Source organism: Magnolia sinica, chromosome 7 (genome assembly GCF_029962835.1).
Source record: "Magnolia sinica isolate HGM2019 chromosome 7, MsV1, whole genome shotgun sequence".
NCBI classification, from domain to species: Eukaryota; Viridiplantae; Streptophyta; class Magnoliopsida; order Magnoliales; family Magnoliaceae; genus Magnolia; species Magnolia sinica.
The window spans coordinates 16,029,570-16,044,064 of NC_080579.1; positions in this window are offsets into that span (position 1 = coordinate 16,029,570).

Genomic DNA, 14,495 nt, shown 5'->3' on the forward strand with positions numbered 1-14,495 from the left:
TTTTAGGTTTAGGTTATAGGTTTAAGTTTATGTTATAACTGTAGGTTATAGGTTTAGGTTTAGGTTAGGTTATAGATTAAGGTTTAGGGAATTGAGTTTAGGTTATAGGTTTAGGTTTAGGTTAGGTTATAGATTAAGGTTTAGGGAATTGAGTTTAGGTTATAGGTTAAGTTTTAGGTTATAGGTTAAGGTTTAGGTTTAGGTTATAGGTTTAGGTTTAGGTTTAGGTTATAGGTTTTGGGATTTGAGAATAGGTTTATGTTATAAATATAGGTTTAGGTTAATATTGTAGGTTATAGGTTTAGGTTATAAGTTTATGTTAATGTTGTAGGTTATAGGTTTAAGTTTAGGTTTAGGGATTTGAGAATACATTTAGGTTTTAGGTTTTAGGTTTAGGTTTAGGTTTTACGTTTAGGTTAAGGTTACAGGTTTAGGTTATAAGTGAAGGTTATAGGTTTAGGTTTAGGTTAGGTTATAGGTTCTGGTTTAGGGAATTAAGTTTAGGTTATAAGTTATAGGTTAAGGTTTAGGTTATAGGTTAAGGTTTAGGTTTAGGTTATAGGTTTAGGTTTAGGTTTAGGTTATAGGTTTAGGGATTTGAGAATAGGTTTAGGTTATAAGTAAAGGTTTAGGTTAATGTTGTAGGCTATAGGTTTAGGCTATAAGTTTATATTAATGTTGTAGGTTATAGGTTTAGGTTTAGGTTTAGGTTATATGAGAATACATTTAGGGTTTAGGTTTAGGTTTAAGTTTTACTTTTAGGTTAAGGTTACAGGTTTGGGTAATAGGTTTAGGTTAGAGGTTATATATTTGGCGTCTTGGGAACGCGAGGCCGAGATTAGAGAGCGTTATCCCCATTTGTTCGATGATTGATTGCTTGTATTACCTTCTCTTGTAATTAATGATGATTGACATATATATATATATATATATATATATATATATATATATATATATATATATGATGATGATGTTTATGCATTTTATTGTTCCAGTTTTGTCAATTTTGAGGACGAAATTTCTTTATTGGTGGGGAGGATTGTGAGACCCGACCCGAGTTCGCATGTGTGCATGTGAGTGTGTGAGTATGTATTCCATCCACGTTGGTCCCATGGTCCTTCCGGTCGAATTTCCGCGACCTGCGACCCTCGGATAATGTTTGCGGTCATCCTTGAGTTCGGTCATGTAGACCTGACTCAGATTGACCCGAGACCTATGCCTTTGCGACCGCATCGTCGCCGCCATTCCAACGCCGCGTCTCGTGCATAAATCTGACATGTCCATCAAAAGTTGTGGCCTGCACCATTTTTAGACCCTTAATCATGAGATGGGGCCCACTTTACCCATGTGCATGTTTTTCAAAGTGGGGCCCAACCTATAAGGACTTTTTCCCATAAAGCTACTAGCTTCCTAGGGTCTAGCAAGCCATTATGAGATTTCTTACAAAAATTCATCATTTCCTCCTCTAACCAAGGAGTCATTATTGTTTTTCTTCCCAAGTCTCTTACATGGCCATCATGGCCTTGCTTTTGCTCTTCCCTAGCCAAGAGAGCAATCATGGCATTGGTATACACCCTCCCTCCACTCTCTCTCTCTCTCTGTCTCCCTCTCATTCTCTCATTTCCTCTCCCTATTTACAAAAAAAAAAACCTCCAGCCCCTTCCAAGCTAGATCTCTCCCAATCTAACCCTCAAGAACCCATCCCAACCATTAAAATTTCACCATTGGAGCTATATAACCCAAGTTTATGAGAAAGGAGAAGAAGTTTTGAGGTGGGTGATCCATAGGATTAGTCTCTTTCCTTTATTCTTGCATGAACCTTTTTCATTTGATTGGGAGTGTGTAGGACCCACCAATCAATGGTGGAGGTCTTATATAACTCTATGAGTGTGGCCAACAACCAACTTTATACATGCATGATTACCATGATGAGGCCATTCTCCATGGACCCCATCATGAGATTTTCCTTTGATTTATAGGTTTGTAGGTCACCTAGACCCTAGATCCATGGTGGGGATGGTATCCCCACCTCAGATTCCTGATTTTTGTAAAGGCCCATGCTTGCATGGGACTCATGATCTTGTAAATATGGTTGTGATTGTTGTGGAGAACACATTGTGGCGGAGTCCTCCCTATGGCCGTGACTCTCTTTTTTTTTTTTCTCTCTCTCTCCTTCCCTCATTTGTCCTTGATGTATGTGGCCCACCTGATGTGCCCATTAATTTTAGACCCTCCAGATTTTTGAGACGTCCAAGCCCACCTACTGGACGTCCAAGCCTATCCGGTTTGCATGGGTTGGATGGCCACCACAGCCTGATTTCTTGGTTGATTTTGTAAGGGACTTGGGTCTGGAGTATATGTGGCCCATTTAGGTGGACCCCATTATGTTAAATCTAAGCTTTAATCCCTCCATTTATTTTACAATGGGCTGGAAATGGATAGCAATATGTTGCTGTCCAGATTTCGGGCCCATTGTTGTATGGTTTTGTATGTTGTTACAAGGCCTGTTCACAATGCCTTTCTTCCAGATTTTTTTTGATATTCTCTAAGGTGTGGACCCCACCTTGATGTAGGATGGAGCCCACACCATCCACCCTTGATTTGAGCTCCATGGAGTGGGCCTAAGAGGGCTGGACGGTTCAAATTTTCTGGACCGTCCAGTAGTCCTGCATGCAGAAAATACTCATGTATCATCTTAGTTTTGGGGATAGTGGGCCACTATGGTGGGCCCCATTTGTTATCCATATATGGTTGCATGAAATCCACCCATTTCTCTTTTGATTTGGCAGGCCTGGGCCCACCCCATTGGGTGTGCAAGATGGGACCAGCAACATTTTTTTGTAGCAGCAGAATTTTATTTACAACCCTACTGTCCACAAATTGCAGGAGTTAAATAAAATACTTTTACTATCTTAAAAATTCTAAATTTTTTGTAGATAGGTGTTTAACCCATGGTAGGACCTACCTACACAATTTCAGGGCCAAGGGATCCCATTTGGGCTTCCAAAAGGGAGGGCTAACATACCAGACTGCCAGAAATTTCTGCGGTGCAGTCCAACAGCATAGTCCCATAAAAAAATAAAATTTTAAAAATACTTTATAAGAAGGTGGGCCATATTCTACCTTGTTTTAGGCTTAATGAGGGACCTTGGGTCTAAATTTCAGGGATTTTGGAGGCCCAGAATCCACCCATTGGATCGCCTAAATTCAGGACAGTTATATTCCAGCAATATTTCACCCTGGACAGATTGTGTTCTTCAAATTAATTAAAATTCTTCTAAGTATCTTAAAATTTTGAAATTTCGTGGAGGTATGTTTCACCAAAGGTGGGACCCACCTACCAATATTTGGGGACAATGGACCCCTTTGCACACCATGGAAAGGTCCGGACTAGCCCACCACGTTGGGACATCCTGGTCAGTCCAATTTTCTGGACAGACTATTTTATTTAAATTAATTAAAATATTTAAGAATATCCAAAAATTTTAAAATTTTTTGAGGGTGTGACGTACCCATGGAAGTTTCACTCTACAAAGTTTTAGACCCAACAGACATTCGAGCTGACCGTGGTGTGGCCTGCAAATTTAGGTCAGTTTTAAGCCAAATACCCAGGCCCGTAAGACTACCCACCTGGGACGCCCTTACCTTAGGCTGTTGCTGGGCCTATATTCCAGCAGCATGGCCCACTCCTAGTGTGTGTTGTGCATTATCCTCTCATCTGGTGGGGCCCACAGTGATGTGTATGGGTCATCAGAAAATAAATGCTACAAATTAATTTATTTGTTGGACTCCAACAAACCCAGAAGGCGGGTGGGCCGAAAATTCAGCAATGGGCCCAATGTTGCCGCCCTATAAATGTCTGTTTTAGGGAAGTATGACCCACTAGATTTGAGGAGGATTTAAGTTAGTTATCTTGCCATTTTAATTTTATTTTTGGGCTTAATTAGTGCATGATTAAGGGCCCATTCCAATTGGATTCTTCTTAGGCTAGTCTTCTGGTTAATGGGCCTTATAGCCTTGGTTAGGCTGGAACTTTTAATAGGCCCGTTGGACCTTGGGGTCCTATATTTACCACGCCATTGTGATGGGTCATATGGGCCAAATACTCAAGTAGTTGGGCCCTTGCTTGCCCACTATAATAAATCCATATTTGGGCCGAGATGCAAGGCCCAACTTACTTGTGTTAAATATAAAGATTTCCCATATGTTAGGATAATGGGTTGCCTATTAGGCTCACCACAATTAGTGAACCCATGATCCTTATAGTTGGGCCCAAACCTCACTTGAGGGCCCACTTCATGGCCTATGATTTGGGCTTGGGGTATGGCCCATTAGACTATACATTGCTTAGACCTTAGATCTCTTATCATTTGCATAGTGGGCTACCTTTTTGGGACCCAGTTGAGGTTGGATGTCCTCCTTGCTGGCCCTAAGGTAGGCCCCTAGAGGCCTTTATAGGTGGTTAAAGGCCCACCTTGGGTGGGCTAGGACCATCCCTCTTTAGGGCTATGGCTCTCTCTTAGCTTGTGGGTCATCCCAAATTACTAGGCCCCCACTAGAGGACTTCTCTTCTTCTTAAAATACCTGTCCATGTGCCTAGACCTTGACCCTCCTTAGGATGGAGGATTCCATATTCCACAGGTAGCACACTTACATTTTTGTGACGCATATGCATCATCTGTATAAATTAATTACATTGTGTGGTGGTCATTGAGGAATGGAGTTTCTCCCCTCGTGCACATTATGTGCCAGCAGTTAGTACATGATTTGTATGTGTGACTCATGCATTGACATCGCATTTCATGGTGATACTGCCCTTGCTTCACCAGGGCCTTGCCTCTACAGGGACATTCATGGATGGCCGTATATGTGGACACCGAAAATATTACTTGAGTATACCGGGTGCATAGGATGCCGGTTGGTGAAATTTCCAAAACTTCTATGGTACCAAGGGAATGCCCCAACGCCATGACCGAGTGAAAATTATGAGCGTGAGGGCCTTATACCGTTAGGCCGCGACTCGCACTGTCGTGTAGTCGGTTGGGCAGGGATGTGGCCTTATCCGCCTCTGAGGGAGGGCATTATTAGGTTGAGTCTGACCAGCTCGTGAAATGGGTCGGCTACCTTTCGGCCTTGTTGGTGATTGGTTGTTCACGGGCAGGTAGTGAGATCTCTTACGCTCATTTGATTGTGCAGGTTTGTAGAGCGGCAGTCATTCAACAGTGTAATGGACCGTAATGATTACCTTATGATTGGAAGCATACTTGACATGTGGTTTGAATTTGAGCACCGGCATTACTTGCATCGCATTAGCATTGGCTATATAAGCCATTCATGCATTGCCTTGGTATGGCGCCCAGTACCTATTACATGGTATTCATGATAAGCCTTGGTAAGGCTAGTGATATTCTCATTAAGTATGTTTCTCTTCTTTTACCTTCTACTATTCTTCTGTGCACCATTATCACACACTTACACCACCCTCTAAGCTTCTATAAGCTTATGCACAATTGATGCGTGCAGGAGACTTTAGGGAGGCGTCGTAACAGCAGAGTGTGGAGTAAAGTCGAGCTTGAAGACCCCAGTGTTGTTGATTTCTCTCTCTTTTCCTCTTACCTTATATGTGTTCTTTTCAACTCGATTTAAACTTGTAAAAGTTCAAATTCTTAGTGAATTTTGTGATGTGTATCCTTTGTTATTTTCAAATGTACTTGTTGTGATCTTAGGTATGCTCACATCGAAAATGATTATATTGTTATGAAAATCCTCCTTATAGGATCCCAGGATCAGAACTTGTCTCAGGAGCCGAGAATGGGGTATTGCGAAGGCTGTTGCGGCTAGAACCGGCCATCGGGTTCCTTATGAGTCGGGTTACCGAGTCTGGGGCATGACAGGAGTTGGTATCAGAGCGTAGCAAGTAATTCTGGAATAATTCGGGATGACATCGCATGTCTGCTCAGATCATAGGATAAGTAGTGTCCCGAGATCCTTCCTTTCATTCCATATTGAGCCTGTAATTGTCCTGATTCCTTGCGTCGTCATTATTTTGTAGACGATGCCGCGTGGACGTGGCGCCCGTGGTTGCGGCATCTGTGGTCTTGTCGCCCATGGTTGTGGTGCCCATGGACGAGGCGCCCGAGATACCCATCTTACTCGAGCACATCCTGCTCCGGTTGTTGAGGATTTGATTCCTGAGGTCCCGTTGCAGCCTGTTCCTTTGGTTGAGCCTGTAGCACCCGCTCCTTTAGTTACTCCAGGTCCCCCCCGGTTCTCCCTCCTCAGCCTACTGTTCTAGTTACAAAGGCTCCTACCCCGTCGGCCTCACCCGTGCCTCTGCCTGAGGTGAGTGCTGCCCCTGCTTTTCCGACAGTACCTATAGAAGCTGAACATTTCCAGCAGTTCATGCAACTTGTAGCGACTGCATTGCAGACCCGTTAGCCCACTACCGCCAAGGTTTCTGAGCAGTTTGATTTACCACGTGCTAGTGCGATAGCCCGAGAGTTCCGGCAGCATGATCCTCCGAGATTTAGTAGTGACCCTGATCCTTCTGCCCCCAAGGCTTAGCGCACTGAGGTTGCAAGGATTTTTGACACTATACAGTGTCCTGCAAATCATAGAGTATCCCTTGTGACCTATCTTCTTCAGGGTGAGGCCCGTCACTGGTGGTCATCCATATCTAGGATGGTTGGACCTCAGTTTGTTTGGACGTGGGAAGAGTTCATGGTCCGTTTCGACTAAGAGTTCTTTCCTGAGCACGTTCAGATTCAGCGGGCGATCCAATTTGAGACCCTGGTTCAGGGAGATTTGACCGTATCTTAGTATGAGGCCCGTTTCCTGGCCTTGTCTAGATTTGCTCCTCATCTCACCAGCGATGAGAAGATGAGGGCCCGTAATTTTGTGACTGGGTTACGTCCTGCCCTTCGTAGCCTGTGGTAAGGCATTATTTAGAGACATTCAACCAGGTTGTTCATCGGGCACTAGTTTATGAGGAGGACTGGGCTTTGACCTAGAGGTTGAGAGAGTAGAGTTCCGGTGGAGACCGGAAGGGAAGAGCGCCAGCCGACAGTTCCAGGCAGCTCCGTCAGTAGAGAGATGGAGGGGCATATCAGGGTTTCGGCAGCCAGCGGTTCAGACAGTAGCTTCTTCCTCATCATCAGCACCGCCAGCCGCTTCATCTTCAGGCTCCTTTTTCGGTGTATGCTTCAGCTATGGATAGGTCGGGCATCGAAGGGGTGAGTGCCCTCTCCCCATTCAATAACAAAGGCCACCACAATTGCTTCCTCCTCGTCCTTCTCACCAGCAGTAGCAGAGAGCACAATTTTCACCCGCCTCTCTTAGGGCTCCTCCTCAGTAGTAGAGGCAGCCAAGTAGACCTCCTCAGCAGAGATAGTAGCAGCTGCAGCACCAACAGAGGAGATATCTGTATGTTGTCTAGTCTTTAGGTCCAGTGTGTATAGCAGCCCAGCAGGCACAGACTCAGGACCCTTAGTCTTCCGGGTTGCTTTCCCTACCAGCTTAGGGCCGTTTTTATTTTGCGTAGCAGGCGTTAGGCCAGGACCCGCAGCCATTTATCAGTGGAGTTTTTGAGGGTATTCTTCTTATTTTTTCTTGCATTGCTCATGTCTTGTTTGATTCCGGCGCTTCCCATTCTTTTGTGGCCGAGTAGTTTTACCGATCGACCGGTATTCCATCAGAGTCTGTGTCTGAGGCCTTGGCAATTTCGACTCTCATGGGGAAGTCTGTGGTATTGACTCGTCGCTGCCCTTCTTGCTCGGTATTGGTGGGTGAGATATTCCTTCTTGCCGATCTGTTCGTGATGCCAATGATAGGATTCGATGTTATTTTGGGTCTGGACTGGCTTGCAGAGTATGGTGCCATCTTAGACTGTGCTGCGAGGACAGTTACGTTTCATATTCCAGGCTTGCTAGTATTCCAGTTCGTCGCTGAGCCCAGAGTAGAGCCGTTATCTAATCTCTTGGCTTTAGTAGTTGAAGATTATGTGGCAGAGAGTATCGAGCAGCTGCCAGTTGTTTGTGAGTACCCAGATGTGTTTCAGGAGATCCCGGGTTTAACACCACATCAGTAGGTGGAGTTCCAGATAGATTTGGTGCCCGGTACTATGCCCATCTCAAAGGCCCCCTATCGGATGGCACCGTTGGAGTTAAGAGAACTACAGGAGTAGTTGGATGAGCTCCAAGAGTTAGGTTTTATTCATCCTAGCAGTTCACCTTGGGGAGCCCTGGTATTATTTGTGAAGAAGAAGGATGGTTCGTTATGGCTCTATGTGGATTATTGCGAGCTCAACAGAGTCACCATCAAAAACCAATACCCGCTTCCCCGTATTGATGATCTGTTCGATCAATTACAGGGTACAAAGTATTTTTCTAAGATAGACTTACGTTTCGGTTACCATCAGATTCAGTCCGAGAGGAGGATATTCCGAAGACGGCTTTCCGGATACGCTATGGTCACTTTAAGTTTCTGGTCATGTCGTTCGGACTGACCAATGCGCCCGCCGTATTCATGCAGCTAATGAACGAGGTTTTTTGGCCATTCCTCGATCAATTCGTGGTGGTATTCATTGATGATATTCTTGTATATTCGAGGACCCGAGAGGTCCATGTTGAGCACCTGCGGATTGTGCTTGAGACCCTCCGTGCCCACCAGCTGTATGCGAAGCTGGAGAAGTACGAGTTTTGGCAGGAGGAGATGAAGTTCTTCGGTCACGTGGTGACAAGGGAGGGTGTCACTGTGGACCCCTCGAAGGTTGATGCAGTACTTCAGTGGGGCCAGCCCACGAATGCGTCTGAGATTCACAGCTTCTTTGGTCAAGCAGGATATTATTGACGATTTATCGAGGGTTTCTCCTGTATTGCAGCGCCGCTAACCCGGTTGATGCGAAAGGGCATTGAGTTCATATGGAGTGATGCCTGCAAGAAGGCATTTACGGAGTTGAAGGACTATCTCACGTCTGCTCTTGTTCTCACTCTTCCTGACCAGAGTGAGGGTTTTGTTGTTTTCACAGATGCCTCCAGAGTTGGCTTGGGTGCAGACTGATGCAGCACGGGAAGCCAGTAGCGTATGCCTCGCGCCAGCTCAAGGTCCATGAGCTGAACTACCCCACCCATGATTTGGAGCTTGTAGTAGTCATCAACACAATGAAGGTGTGGAGGTATTATCTATATGGGGTCAGGTTCGAGCTCTTCTTGGATCATAAGAGCTTGAAGTATATATTTTCACAGTCTGAGTTAAACTTGCGTCAGAGACGATGGATGAAGTGCTGAAAGACTATGATTTTAACCTTCAGTACCACCCCGGTAAGGCGAACGTGGTGGCGGATGTGCTCAGCCGTTAGCCACGAGGCCTGGTGACACAGATGATGGTGCATGAGTGGCAGATGCTCGAGGATGTTTCAGAGTATGACTTTGATTTCAGTTTACAGTCTTCCATTATTCAGCTTTCGAGCTTGTCGATTCAACTCTCTTTGGTGGCAAGGGTAATCGAGGCTCAGCAGACAGACGAGTCACTTCAGGAGTACCAAGAAGAGGCTGCATCCATGGAGTAGTCAAATTGGCATATTGGTTCCGATGGTGGGTTGCGCTTCAGAGGTTGATTGTGTATCCCGAATGTGCCAGAGTTGCGTCGTGATCTGGTGACCGAGGCACACCGATCGAGACTTACTATCCACCCGGGTTCCATAAAAATGTATCGTGATATGAGGAGGCAGTACTTCTGGCAGGGGATGAAGTGTCAGATTACGAGTTTTGTGGCCGAGTGTTACTCATGCCAGCATGTCAAGGCCGATCATCAGAGACCCCCTGGTACCTTGCAGCCGTTGAGCATTCCAAAGTGGAAGTGGGCGCACATAACGATGGACTTCATCGTAGGTTTGTTGAGGACTTAGCACGGTCACGATACCATCTAGGTTATTATTGATCGTCTAACAAAGTCGGCTCATTTCACTCCAGTGCGTGCTTCCTGGTTGATGGACCGGCTTGCAAAGGTGTTCATTGAGGAGATTGTGAGACTGCACGGCATCCTAGTTTCGATCGTTTCAGACCGAGACTCCATATTTATGTCTTAATTTTGGAGGAATTTTTAGTAGGCGCTGGAGGTCACTTTGCATCTCAGCACCGCTTATCATCCGCAGACGGATGGGCAGACCGGAAGGGTCAACCAGATCCTTGAGGATATGCTCAAGGCTTATGTGATCGACTTTGCGGAAGAGCATATGCGCCTAGCCGAGTTCGCGTACAACAACAGCTATTAGGCGACTATCGGCATGGCTCCTTTTGAGGCACTTTATGATAGGCCGTGCAGATCTCCTAGTTATTGGACCGAGGTTGGAGAGCGTCGTCTCTTAGGTCCCGAGCTTGTGCAGCAGACGTCAGAGGCTATTAATGTTATTAGGCAGAAGATGTGCATAGTTCAGAGCCGGCAGAAGAGTTTTGCTGATCGTCAGCGTCTACCCCTCGAGTTCGTAGTCGGGGACATGGTATATCTCAAGGTCTCGCCTATGAAGGGCGTGGTTCGCTTTGGTGTGAAGGGCAAGCTCACCTTGAGATTTATTGGACCTTTTGAGATTACCGACCGTGTAGGCGCTGTGGCCTATAGGCTTGCCTTACCTCTTGAGTTTTCCGCGATCCACGACGTATTCCATGTTTATATGTTGCGTAAATGTGGGTCGGACATTATTCCCGTGATTGATTGGTAGCCACTAGAGGTCCGTGAGGATGTTTCCTACATTGAGCAGCCGATTCATACTCTTGATCGGAAGGAGCAGGTCCTTAGGACCAAGGTCATTCCCTTGGTGAAGGTGTAATGGGGTCATCATTTGGAGGCCAAAGCGTCTTGGAAACACAAGGCCAAGATTAGAGAGCGTTATCTCCATTTGTTTGATGATTGATTACTTGTATTGTCATCTCTTGTGATTGACGATGATTGAGGTATATATATGATGATGTTTATGCATTTTAATGTTTCGGTTTTATCAATTTCGAGGACAAAATTTCTTTGTTAGTGGAGAGAATTGTGAGACTCGACCCGAGTTTCTGTGTGTACATGTGAGTTTGTGAGTATGCATTCCGTCCATGTTGGTCCCGCGGTCCTACCGGTCAAATTTCGGTGACCCGCGACCCTCGAATAATGTTTGCGGTCATCCTTGAGTTCAGTCACGTAAACCCGACTTGGATTGACCCGAGACCTATGTCATTGTGACCGCATCGTCACCACGGTTCCAACGCTGTGTCTCATGCATAAATTTGACATGTCCATCAAAAGTTGTGGCCCGCACCATTTTTGGACCCTTAATCATGATATGGGGCCCACTTTACCCATGTGCACGTTTTTCAAAGTGGAGCCCAACCTATGAGGACTTTCTCCCCTAAAGCTACTAGCTTCCTAGGGTTTAGTAAGCCATTATGAGATTTCTTACAAAAATTCATCATTTCCTCCTCTAACTAAGGAGTCATTATTGTTTTTCTTCCCAAGTCTCTTACATGGCCATCATGGCCTTGCTTTTGCTCTTCCCTAGCCAAGAGAGCAATCATGGCATTGGTATACACCCTCTCTCTCTCTCTCTCTCTCTCTCTCTCTCTCTCTCTCTCTCTCATTCTCTCATTTCCTCTCCCCATTTGCAAAAAAAAAAAAAAAAAACTTTCAACCCCTTCCAAGCTAGATCTCTCCCAATCTAACCCTCAAGAACCCATCCCAACCATTAAAACTTCACCATTGGAGCTATAGAACCCAAGTGTATGAGAAAGGAGAAGAAGTTTTGAGGTGGGTGATCCATAGGATTAGTCTCTTTCCTTTATTCTTACATGAACCTTTTTCATTTGATTGGGAGTGTGTAGGACCCACCAATCATTGGTGGAGGTCCTACATAACTCCACGAGTGTGGCTAAAACCAACTTTATGCATGCATGATTGCCATGATGGGGCCATTCTCCATGGACCCCATCATGAGATTTTCCTTTGATTTATAGGTTTGTGGGTCACCTAGACCCTAGATCCATGGTGGGGATGGTATCTCCACCTCAGATTCCTGATTTTTATAAAGGTCCATGCTTGCATGGGACCCATGATCATGTAAATGTGGTTGTGATTGTTGTAGAGGACTCATTGTGGCGGAGTCCTCCCTATGGCCGTGACTCTCTCTCTCTCTCTCTCTCTCTCTCTCTCTCTCTCTCTCTCCTTCCCTCATTTGTCCCTGATGTATGTGGCCCACCTGATGTGTCCATAAATTCCAGACCGTCCAGATTTTTGGGACGTCCAGGCCCACCTTCTGGATGTCCAAGCCTATCCAGTTTACATGGGTTGGATGGCCACCACAGCCTGATTTCTTGGTTGATTTTATAGGGGGCTTGGGTCTAGAGTATATGTGGCTCATCTAGGTGGACCCCATTATGTTGAATCTAAGCTTTAATCCCTCAATTTATTTTACAATGGGCTGGAAATGGACAGCAACATGTCCAGATTTCAGGCCCATTATTGTATGGTTTTGTATGTTGTTGCAAGGCCTGTTCACAATGCCTTTCTTCTAGATTTTTTTTTGATATTCTCTGAGGTGTGGACCCCACCTTGATGTAGGATGGAGCCCACACCATCCACCCTTGATTTGAGCTCCATGGAGTGGGCCCAAGAGGGCTAGACAGTCCAAATTTTCTAGACTGTCCAGCAGGCATGCATGCAGAAAATACTCATGTATCATCTTAGTTTTGGGGATAGTGGGCCACTTTGGTGGGCCCCATTTGTTTCCCCTTTGATTTGGCAGGCTTGGGCCCTCCCCATTGGGTGTGTAAGATGGGACCAACAACATTTTTTTGTAGCTGTAGAATTTTATTTACAACCCTGTTGTCTATAAATTACAAGAGTTAAATAAAATAATTTTACTATCCCAAAAATTCTAAATTTTTGTATGGAGGTGTCCCACCCATGGTAGGACCTACCTACACAATTTCAAGGCCAAGGGATCCCATTTGGGCATCCAAAAGGGTGGGCCAACATACTAGACTGCCAGAATTTTCTGTTATGCAGTCTAACAGCATAGTCCTATAAAAAAATAAATTTTTAAAAATAATTTCTAAGAAGGTGAGCTATATTTCTGATCCCACCTTGTTGTAGGCTTGATGACGGACCTTGAGTCCAAATTTCAGGGATTTTGGAGGCCCAGAACCCACCCTTTGAATGGCCCAAATTCAGGACAGTTATATTCCAGCAATATTTCACGCTGGACAGATTGTGTTCATCAAATTAATTAAAATACTTCTGAGTATCCTAAAATTTTGAAATTTTGTGGAGGTATGTTCCACCCATGGTGGGACTCACCTATCAATTTTTTGGGCAATGGACCCCTGTGCACACCGTGGCAAGGGCCGGACTGGCCCACCATGTTGGGACGACTAGGTCAGTCCGATTTTCTAGATAGACTGTTTTATTTAAATTAATTAAAATAGTTAGGAATATTCAAAAATTTTGAAATTTTGTGAAGGTGTGGTCCACCCATGGAAGTATCACTATACAAAATTTTAGACCCAATGGACATTCGAGCTGACCGTGGTGTGGCTTGCAAATTTGGGTTAGTTTTGGGCCAAATACCTAGGCCCGTAGGACTACCCACCATGGGACGCCCTTACCTTGGGCTGATGCAGGGCCTGCATTCCAGCAACATGGCCCACTCCTAGTGGGTGTTATACATTCCCCTCTCATCTGTTGGGGCCCACAGTGATATATATGGGTCATCAGAGAATAAATACTATAAATTAATTTATTTACTGGACTCCAACAAACCCAGAAGGTGGGTGGGTTGGAAATTCAGCAATGGGCCCAATGTTGCCGCCCCATAAATGTTTATTTTGGGAAAGTATATCCCACTAGATTTGAGGATGATTTGAGTCAGTTATCTTGCCATTTTAATTTTATTTTTGGGCTTAATTAGTGCATGATTAAGGGCCCATTCCAATTGGATTCTTCTCGGACTAGTCTTCTAGTTAATGGGATTTATAGCCTTGGTTGGGCTGGAACTTTTGATAGGCCCATTGGACCCTTGGGTCCTATATTTACCATGTCATTGTGATGGATCTTATGGGACAAATACTCAAGTAATTGGGCCCTTGCTTGTCCACTATAATAAATCCATACTTAGGCCGAGATGCGAGGCCCAACTTACTTGTGTTAAATATAAGGATTTTCCATACGTTAGGATAATGGGTTGCCCATTAGGCCCACCATAATGAGTGAACCCATGATCCTTATGGTTGGGCCCAAACCTCACTTGAGGGCCCACTTTATGGCCTATGATTTGGGCTTGGGGTATGGCCCATTAGACTATACATTGCTTAGACCTTAGATCTCTTATTATTTGTGTAACGAGCTACATTTTTGGGACCTAGTTGAGGTTGGATGTCCTCCTTGTTAGCCCTAAGGTAGGCCCATAAAAGCCTTTATAGGTGGTCAAAGGCCTACCTTGGGTTGGCTAGGACTATCCCTCTTTAGGG